The following is a 10,550-nucleotide window of genomic DNA, read 5'->3' as shown; positions in this document are numbered from 1 at the left end:
GGATCCTACTCTTCATAAGTATGGAGAGGGAGACTTGTTGAACATCCACACCATGTGAAGTTGGCCATGGAAGTTTTTGTGCTACAGATTTTTAGAAGTTTTTTACAACCTAGGGTGGCTGTGTTAATGGCTTGCCATTTATTTTGGTAGTTGGTTGTTGGCAAGCAGATGTTGATTTTTTGTCTCCCGTTTGTGTATAAATGGGAAGAGTTGTGAGCGGAGATAGATATCATAGAAATCAGAGTATGAAAAAAATAGAGAGTTGTGAGAAGTGTATGATCTATGAGTTTAGTTGAGAGAGTGAGTCTCTTCCTCATCTGTTTTGTATTTGTTTTTGTTCATAGTGAAGCTTTCTCTCTCTCTCGTGGATGTAGGCATTGGGCCGAACCACGTAAATATTTGTGTCTCATTTGTGTGTGTGATTGCTTGTTGATCATTTTCTAGGTGTCTATAATCACAACAAAAATTGTTCTCCCTAAGCTTATTGATGAAACATAGTTAACCTTCGTCAAAGATTGTCAAATTCTTGATGGTATCCTAATTGCCAATGAACTTGTCATCTATAGGAAAACAATTCAAGGGGAGGTTTTCTTTTCAAACTTGATTTTGAGAAATCCTTTGATAGTGTTAACTGGAACAACCTTCTCTATATGCTTGGAGAATTTGGTTTTGGTGAAAAATGGATCTCGTGGATTGCAGAGCACCTTTCATCATCCAACATCTCAATCTTAATTAATGGATCTCTTTCTCCAGAATTTGACACCAAAATGAGGTCTAAGACAAGGAGATCTCCATCCCCTTTTTTTTACAACTTTGTAGTTAAAGGTCTCAATATTCTTGTCAAGAAAGCAAATAATCTTCATCTGGTGAAAGGAATTGACATTGGTAGATCTGGTCTCAACATCTCTCGTGACACTAATATTTTGTAATCCTGACTGGAATAAAATTGTTAATCTCAAATGCATCCTCTAATGCTTTGAACTTCCTTCGAGCCTCAAAATCAATATTCATAAATTAGTTATCTGTGGTGTTAGTTTTTGCAATGATTTCAATAATTAGATGGCTTCTTTCAACATTGCAAAGTAGGCTCATTCCCCATCAATTGTCTTGGCATACCACTTGGGGCTAACCTAAAGAGGGTGAGAATATGGGATCTGGTAACAACAACAACAACAACAACACCAACAAATAAATAAAAATAAAAAAGAAGAAAAACTATCTTCATAGAAGAGGAAATATCTTTCCTTGGGGGGAAGAATCACACTTATCAAATCATTCTCATCAAGATTACCCCTCTATTTCATGCGGAAATTAACAAAATTCAAAGATCTTTCCTTTGGAGGGACACTAATGTTACGAAAAGTATCCATCCACCAAGGTTCTAAATCGCGGTATCGGGTAACGTAACGGTATCGATCGTGGAGTATCGGTATCGGTAGTATCGATCGGTACGTATCGGGAATCGGGTGTCGCGGCGGTGAAATTTTAAAAATCATTTTACAGATTTTTCAGTTTTTTCTTTCCGGTACCAGTCCGAACTGGTGAGTATCGGCCCGTCGCAGCTTGTGTAACGGCTTGTGTAACGGTTACAGGCCGATACGTACTGGGACTCGGCCGATACTCCTGCGATCTTCAATCTCAGCGGTATACCGACCTGTATCTGTTGCGGCACCCCATTTTTCCGATACGTATCGCCCGATACATAGCGTATCGGCCGATATTTGGAACCATGCCATCCACTCAACTGGGATGCATGCTCTGTAGGTAAACATTTGGGGGGCCCTTGGGCTCAGGAAAACATCAAGTTAATAAAATTTCTTTGCCAATCAAAAAACATGAAATAAAATAAAATAAAATGCACCAAATGCACATATAGGATCTTGGGTGGACCCAAGTGACACTTTGCTCTATCTTACTCCTGATTTCCTTCTATCATTATACAAAATGTCTAAAATAATACCTGAAGATATTATGAAAGGGCAATATCTAAGAAGGGAAAAATATCTCAAAGAAATAAACATAGAGAGAGTGTGGAACAAATAGATGGTTGAAGATTTTAGAAAGTGAGAGTTAGTATAGACTCTCACAAGAAAATTGGTGATAAAACAAGCATAAATTTTTAATGTCCCCAAGAAGATTACACTTGCTATGTGGCAATTATTTTACTTTTCAATGTATAGATCTTTACAATTACATATCTGTATTTACTTACAACCATATGGAACATTCTTAAACCAAAAATTTATCTTGATTTAAAGAGAAACTTTTAGTTTTTGCAGGAAAGAATGACAATACAACTCAAACAATCATCATTGTCATTGTTTCATCTATTACTTCTATGACAATATTCACAGTATTCATTTGCATCTTTTTAAGAAAAAGGAAGTAAAGGAAGTCAAGGCAGAAAGATGACAGTAAGTTTAATATGTTTGTTTAAAACTCTATATTTGGATTTTAATGGGTAAACCACCAGTAAGTCCTAATAGTTGGATTTAATTCCCATTAAATCCTATTGAAAATAAGTCATAATAAAATCATTACTAAAAATAATTTGTTGTGATGATTTTTTGCATGTTGCTAAAAATTGACAATTAGCGATTTTTTTCACGTTTTTTTATAAATTGTTACTAAAACTTACAATTAGTAATGTTTTTCTATGAAGAATTTTTTAAAATGTCACTGAAAGTTGAAAATTAGTGACTTTCTTTTGTGACGATTTTTTTTAACTGTCTCTAAAATTTATAATTAGTGATATTTTTTGTGACAAAATTTTCAAATCGTCACTGAAAATTAACAATTAGTAATGTTTTTTAATAGTGTTTGATAAAAAAATGTCATTAATTATCATAGGACTTATTGGACAATAAGTCCACCTATTAAGACCTACTCGTAAGTTTCCTGATTTTAATCTCCATTTTTGCGGTTGAAACCACTAACTGATCAAAAAGGGAAATAGATTACCTTTAAATAATTTGAACAACATTGATAATTGTCTCTTTTCCAAATAATGTAGAACTATAGAAAAGTTTAGTTTGCTACGAATGGCTAGCAACTCACTAATATTTACAAAATTTTATTGTTCAGTGTGTTTCTTAAAAGTAAATCTTCGAAGGAAACTTAAAAGATCCCTCCTTAATCTATATTTCCATTTATAACTTTTATTGATATAATTGTTAACTTGTTCATTTTGTGAAGCTACGGAAGAAATTAGTGTTGTGGAATCCTTGCAATACAACTTTGATGCCATTAGAATTGCAACAAATCATTTCTCTGATGCTAATAAGCTTGGACAAGGTGGATTTGGTGTTGTTTACAGGGTAATCAAACATTCACATACGAATATGGCGTATCCCTTGTTCTAAAATGAAAATAAATAAATAAAAATAATTGAATTTTTATATAAAGCATAGTGACTATTGTACTCTACTATCTTCAGGGTAGCCTTCCAAATGGACAAGAAATAGCTGTGAAGAGGCTATCTAGGAATTCTGGACAAGGAGAACTAGAATTTAAGAACGAGGTTATGCTAGTGGCCAAGCTTCAACTCAGGAATTTGGTTAGGCTCCTAGGATTTTGCTTGCAAGGAACCGAAAGGCTTCTCATCTATGAATATGTGACTAATTCGAGCCTCAATCACTTCATATTTGGTATGACTACTACTTGTTTATAGAATGTCTCTCTCTCAACTTCACCTAAACAAATATTTGAAATATGCACACTTCATAGTTTTGTGTCAAACATAAAACACTATATTGATGAAAGGTAAAGTTGAAATCTAAAATATCTTCATTGAATATAATAAGAGATTACAAATCATATTTATACATCAGTACAGTGAACAAACGAATTAACCTAACCACGCTTCTAACTACCTACTGTTACAAACTATTACAAGCTAACTAACCACACTTCTAACTAATCTACAGTTTAAGCTAACTGAATCTGTTACATTCTGTTAAGGAAAATATTGTCTACAGCTGCAGCACATTACACTTGATGCACCTCTTGGACCTCTTCCTTATCATGCCCCCGCAAGCTAAGAGGGGGAAGACCAACACAAAGCTTGGAAATGAGAAAAGAAAATCTGGCAGTGGACAGAGATTTGGTGAAGATGTCAGCCAATTGATCCAAAGAAGGAACATATTTGAGAAAGAATTGGCGACGACCAACCTTCTCACGAATGAAATGATAGTCTACTTCAATGTGTTTAGAGTGGCTGTGAAAGACCGAATTAGCAGCCAAGGACAAAGCAGACATGTTGTCACACCAAAGAATAGGTGGAGATGGTTGAGGAATGTGAAAATCAGCAAGAAGCATTTGTAACCAAGTGAGTTCTGCAGCAGTGTGGGCTAAGGACCGATATTCAGCCTCAGTCAAGGAGCGAGACACAGTGGACTGTTTCTTGGAGAACCACAAAATGAGATTAGAACCCAAGAACACATAGTAACCAGAGGTGGAACGTCTGTCAGTGGTATCCGCAACCCAATTGGAGTCAGAGTATGCTGTGAGATGAAAAGAACCAGGAACAAAGAGAAGACCATGGGAAATGGAACCTTTAATGTAATGTAAGATACATTTAACAGCAGAAAAATGAGCCACAGTAGGAGCATGCATATGTTGGCAAGCTTGGTTGACAGCATAGGAGAGCTCAGGGCGAGTTATAATAAGATACTGAAGAGCACCCACAAGGCTGTGAAAAAGAAAAGGTTGGGAGAATGGGAGAGAATCAGTAGCAGTAAGAGAAGGTTTAGCTGAGGTAGGTGTAGCACAAGGCTTGCAGGTAGTCATGCTAGCTTTAAGAAGAAGCGCCAAGACATACTTCTGCTGGGAGAGAAAGAAGCCTTGAGCAGTGAACTGAACTGAAATACCTAAGAAATAGGAAATATCCCCTAATTCTTTCATGGAAAAAGCATTGTGCATTTGAGTTAATAAGGAATTAAGGTAGGACTGATCAGACCCAGTAAGAAGTATATCATCGACATATAGAAGAAGAAAGGTAATGGAAGAAGAGATAGAATGAATGAAGAGAGAAGAATCACAACGACTTTGAAGAAATCCTTGAGAGAGAAGAAAAGAGGAGAAAGTAGAGTACCAGGCCCGAGGAGCCTGTTTCAAACCATAAAGAGCCTTGTGAAGTTTGCAAACAAGAGTAGGCTGAGAAGGATCCACAAAACCAGGAGGCTGGTCCATGTAGACCTCTTCATTCAACTTGCTATGTAAAAAGGCATTAGATATGTCAAGTTGTTTGAGAGGCCAATGATGATGAAAAGCTAAAGAGATAAAAATACGAATTGTGGGTTGTTTGGCCACAGGCTAAAGGTATCATGAAAGTCAATACAATGTTGCTGATGAAAACCCTTAGCCACAAGTCTGGCTTTGTGCCTAGCAACGGAGCCATCAAAATTCCGCTTAACTTTAAAGACCCATTTACACCCAATAGCTTGCTTGGAAGGGGGTAGGGAAACAAGAGACCATGTGCCTAGACGTTGAAGAGCGGCATATTCATCAAGCATGGCTTGGAGCTAGACTGGAGAATCAAGAGCAGATTTATAAGAGATGGGCTCAATATCAGGAGAATGAGAGGAGCCATCAGAAGAAGTAAGAGTAGAAGAGAAACAAGTAGAATTAGATTTTGGATCGGGTTTGCATATGATGAGAATTGATAGCAGCAGGAGGAGGAAGAGGTAAAAGAACAGAAATAGAATTAATAGGAATGGATGGATGGGAAGAAGGTGCAGGTGGTGAAGGATCAGAAGGAGATAAGGTAGAGGAAGGCAGGGCAGAGCTAGGCTGTGCAAACTGGGCAGGAGGTGCTAGAGCAGAGGACTGAGGGTGTGAAAAGGAATGCGGCTGTACAGAAGGAGACTCTGGCTGTGCAGATGTAGTCGGGACACTAGATTGTGGAGCTAGAGCAGACTGAGAATAACTATGCTGAGGAGAGGGTAACCAAAAGAAATCCTGTAAAAGAGGAAGAGAAGAAACATAAGAAACAAAAGGAGAAGAGGAAAAAGGAAAGTCATGTTCATGAAAAGTAACATGTCTAGATAAATGAATGTGACCAGTTTGAGGATCTAAACATCTATAGCCCTTAACACTGGGATGATATCCTAGAAAGACACAAGGAGTTGACTTAGGAGCCGACTTATGAGAAGCATAATGTTTAAGCTAGGGGAAGCAAAGATAACCAAAGACTTTGAGTAGAGAGTAATCAGGAGCAGTATGATACATCAACTCAAAAAGAGAGCAATTATTAAGAGAAACACTAGGTAAACGATTGATCAAATATGTGGCAGCAGCTATGGCATCAAACCAATAAAGAAGAGGCATAGAGGACTGATGAAGAAGAGAAATAGCAGTTTCAGTGAGATGTAAGTGCTTCCTCTCAGCCACTCCATTTTGAGAGGGAGTATGCGGACAGGAAAACTGATGGTGAATGCCATGAGTGTGAAGATAATGCTGAAGAGGATGATTCTTGTATTCACCACCTCCATCACTACGAAGAATTTTGAGAGAAAAACCAAACTGTTTTTCCACAAAAGCTTTGAATTCCATAAATTTGGCACACACTTCACTTTTATAAACAAGAGGATAAAGCCAAGTGAATCTAGTAAAATCATCAATGAACAACACATAGTATTTGTAAGGAGAAGCAGATTTATTAAAGGGACCCCATACATCACTGTGAATCAATGCCAGTGGATTATTTACAGTGGAATTAGACAGTGTAAAAGGTAGCCTATGACATTTGGCTACAGAGCAATGTACACAAGAAAATGTACTTTTATTGGAAGCTACAGATAGAGGTAATTTATGCTTAAGCAAATGAAACTTAAGAGTAGAAGGATGGCCTAATCTTTGATGCCAAATGTCAGTGGAAGCAGCAGATGTAACTGAACTACTGTAGGCATGTGAGGAAGCAGTGGTTGGAGTGTGAAAGTGATATAGTCCATTGGCATAAAAACCTTTATGGAGGATGGCCTTAGAAAGCTTGTCCTGAATAGTAAAGGAAGAATGATCAAATGTGATAGAACAGTTATTATCTTTAGCCAAGTGATGCACAGAAACAAGATTAGAGTTAATAGAAGGAACATGCAAAACTTTGTTGAGTTTGAAAGAATGGTGAGGAGTAGGTAGTATACCTTGGCCTGTATGAGTGATAGGAAGGGAAGAGCCATTACCAATAGTGACTTCATCACCAGCAGTGTAGGGTTGAATGGAGTTAAGTTGATGAAGATTATTAGTGATATGATCAGAAGCAGCTGAGTCCAAAAACTAGGGAGAACAAGAACCATTGTCCTCAGTTAAAGAGGTAACATATGCCTTTGACTGCTGAGACTGATATGGCTGAGAATGAGACTGATATGGCTTTGATTGCTGTGATGAAGACACTTGTGAAGACTGAAATTGAGTATCCAGCCTATGCCAACAGTCAAGAGCTGTGTGATTGGCTTTACCACAGATTTGGCAAACAATGCCAAATTGTCCTCTTCCTTGAGATCTGCCACGAGAGGATCTTCCTGAATAGAATTGAGTGCCTCTATGAGAACCTCTAGAATCACCACGAGAAGAACCTCTGTTATGATGATAAGAGTTAAATCCTCTAGAAGTATTAGAATCTTTCACAGTTGCATAAGCAACAGTGAGATCAGAATTTTGTTTTAATTTTCCTTCAATGTGAATAGCTTCTGAACAGAGTAGAGCAGAAAATTTCGCCATAAAAATGGACTCTGCACGAGTTCGAATAGCTACTTTAACTGCATCATGTTCAGAAGGCAATCCATTCAATGTAAGAAGAACAATATCCTCATCTTCTACAAATGATGAAGCAATACTCAACTGATCAACAATACTTCTCATTTTGCTCAAATACACTTCCATTGAGTCAGATTTCTTTGAAATAGAACGTAATTTGTTCTTTAACTGGTGGATATGAGACCTAGAGAAAGAGGTAAAGCGTTTATCAAGAAACTGCCAGACCTGAGCACTGGTGTGAAGATGTAACACAGAAGTGAAAATCACAGGAGAGAGAGTAGCAGTGATGCAACTGAGTAGATGCGCATCAATCATCTTCCATCTAACAGCTTCTGGATTTGGAATCTCAATTCCCGCAGACTGTCGCACTATGTCAACAGGACACTTCTTTGAGCCATCAACAATGGCGAGTAGATCCGTTGCTCGAAGCAGATTCTGCATTTGATTCTTCCAAATAACAAAATTTGAGCCATCCAGCTTCACTGTTACAAGAGAATTGAGATTCGATAGCAGGAGATTGAGATTTGAAGGAATAACAGAGGACTCCATAGATGAATCTTGAGAATTGCTCCATAGATGAATCTTGAGAATTGCTCACGAGAGCTTCTTAGTGCTCTGATACCATGATGAAAGGTAAAGTTGAAATCTAAAATATCTTCATTGAATATAATAGGAGATTACAAATCATATTTATACATCAGTATAGTGAACAAACGAATTAACCTAACCACACTTCTAACTACCTACTGTTACAAACTGTTACAAGCTAACTAACCACACTTCTAACTAATCTACAGTTTAAGCTAACTGAATCTGTTACACTCTGTTAAGGAAAATATTGTCTACAGCTGCAGCACATTACACTTGATGCACCTCTTGAACCTCTTGGACCTCTTCCTCATCATATATATCATTTAAACAAATATTTGAAATATGTACACTTCATAGTTTTGTGTCAAACATAGAACACTATGTATCTTGATTTGCATAACAATTTAATCATTTGATATAAACCGAAACTCAAATTATTGAAGAACACATTTAAAAGATTAATTCAATTGAGTTTAGATTCAACTATATGGATTTGTAGATCCCATCAATCGTGCATATTTGGATTGGGATAAGCGTTACAAGATCATAGGAGGCATTGCTCGAGGACTTCTTTATCTTCACGAAGATTCACGGTTTCGAATTATTCATCGTGATCTTAAAGCTAGCAATGTTTTGTTAGATGCGAAGATGAAGCCCAACTTTCAGATTTTGGCATGGCAAGATTATTTGTACTTGATGAAACTCAAGGAAATACGAACAAAATATTTGGAACCTAGTAAGTTTTAACTCTATCCACATCTTAAGATTATAAATAAAATTCTCCTTTACTTCATTTCCAAAATTGTTTTGGTGCATATGTTGATCAAGCATTGCAAAAACATAAAATGAAATAAAAATAAAGAAATTTGATTTGAATAAGAAACACAAATAAAATCATGTTTTATAATCATAAACATGAGCTGGTTTTGAATCATACAAACATAGTGATAATACATCATTTATGCAACTTTTGATATAGAAATTTTGTCATCACATCATTATTGTAATTTGTTATTGAAACTTATATATTAAACAATGTAGCGGATATATGGCTCCAGAGTATGTAATGCGTGGCCAGTTCTTAGTCAAGTCAGACGTATTTAGTTTTGGTGTCTCGATTTTGGAAATTGTGAGTGGTCAGAAGAACAATTGTTTTCGTAGTGGAGAGAATGAAGAGGACCTTTTATGTTATGTAAGTATGAATATCCATGATAACTTACCAATACCAAGAAATTTTATAGGCCATGAAAGCTTATTCCATACATTGAATTCTTGCAGGCTTGGAAAAGTTGGCAGAAAGGAATAGCTTCGAATATAATTGATCCCACATTAAGGAATGGTTCGGGTCCGTTGCATGAAATGATAAGATGCATTCATATTGGGCTACTATGTGTACAGGAAAACGCAGCTGCCAGACCAACCATGGCTGCAGTTGTTCTCATGCTTAATAGCTTCTTTCTCACCCTTTCACTATCGTCAGAACCGGCATTTTTTGTGCGTAGTAGCATCGATCCAGAGTTACCATTGTCTCTTGTGTCAGTCAACGAAGCTTCAATTACCGAGTTATACCCACTATAGAGGAGATTGAAGTGATGAACATTTTTATATGATTTGTTTGCTTTCGGTTCTTTCTCTTTTAGAAATCTTTTCCTTTAATGGAAAAATGTGTGAGTCCATGATATCACATAGGAGTGTACTTCTCAACTTGTCCTTAGAAGGCTTGGCTAGGACAAGTTACCCATGAACATGTTTTCTATTCTTTAAACTTCTTGATAAAGTGCTTCAATTTTAATTCCAACACTATAGTAGGTGTATTTGAAACATCTTCAATTTTTGGTACTAATTATAGTCTAAACCAACTATTTCTAGAATTATTTATCTTTCTATCTATTCACATCTACATGACGATTGAATTATTCAAATCTGCAACAGCCATAATACTCTACTATATTTAACCTTAGGGGTTGGCCTAGTGGTCAAGGGTTGGGGCCTGTGAGTGTGCTCCTTCTAAAGTCTCAGGTTTGAAACCTCTTAGGTATAAACAATTTCTTTGAGCCAATCCATACATGACAAAGCCCTGGCTTTAATTGAGACCCCCACAAGTGGATGGTGTGATTGGTCTCTCGGATTACTCTATCCAATGGCTAGATAATGAGTTTTCAAAAAAACAAAAAACAAAAAAACAAAAAACTTCTCTACTCTATTTA

At 36.7% G+C, this 10,550-nt stretch overlaps 1 long non-coding RNA gene across 1 annotated transcript; it reads left to right on the top strand.

Moving 5' to 3' along the window:
* Positions 1 to 3,162: 3,162 nt before the first annotated feature.
* LOC114301490 (uncharacterized) lies at positions 3,163 to 10,209 on the top strand. The gene is made up of 3 exons (XR_014339707.1): positions 3,163 to 3,647; positions 8,843 to 9,535; positions 9,622 to 10,209. It is a non-coding gene; the product is annotated as an uncharacterized LOC114301490 (long non-coding RNA).
* The last annotated feature ends 341 nt before the right edge of the window (positions 10,210 to 10,550 follow it).

Source organism: Camellia sinensis, chromosome 9 (assembly GCF_055761805.1).
Source record: "Camellia sinensis isolate YWXY chromosome 9, ASM5576180v1, whole genome shotgun sequence".
Lineage (NCBI taxonomy): Eukaryota > Viridiplantae > Streptophyta > Magnoliopsida > Ericales > Theaceae > Camellia > Camellia sinensis.
Note: the sequence above shows the minus strand (reverse complement) of the source record. Positions and strands in the feature narration are given on the sequence as shown.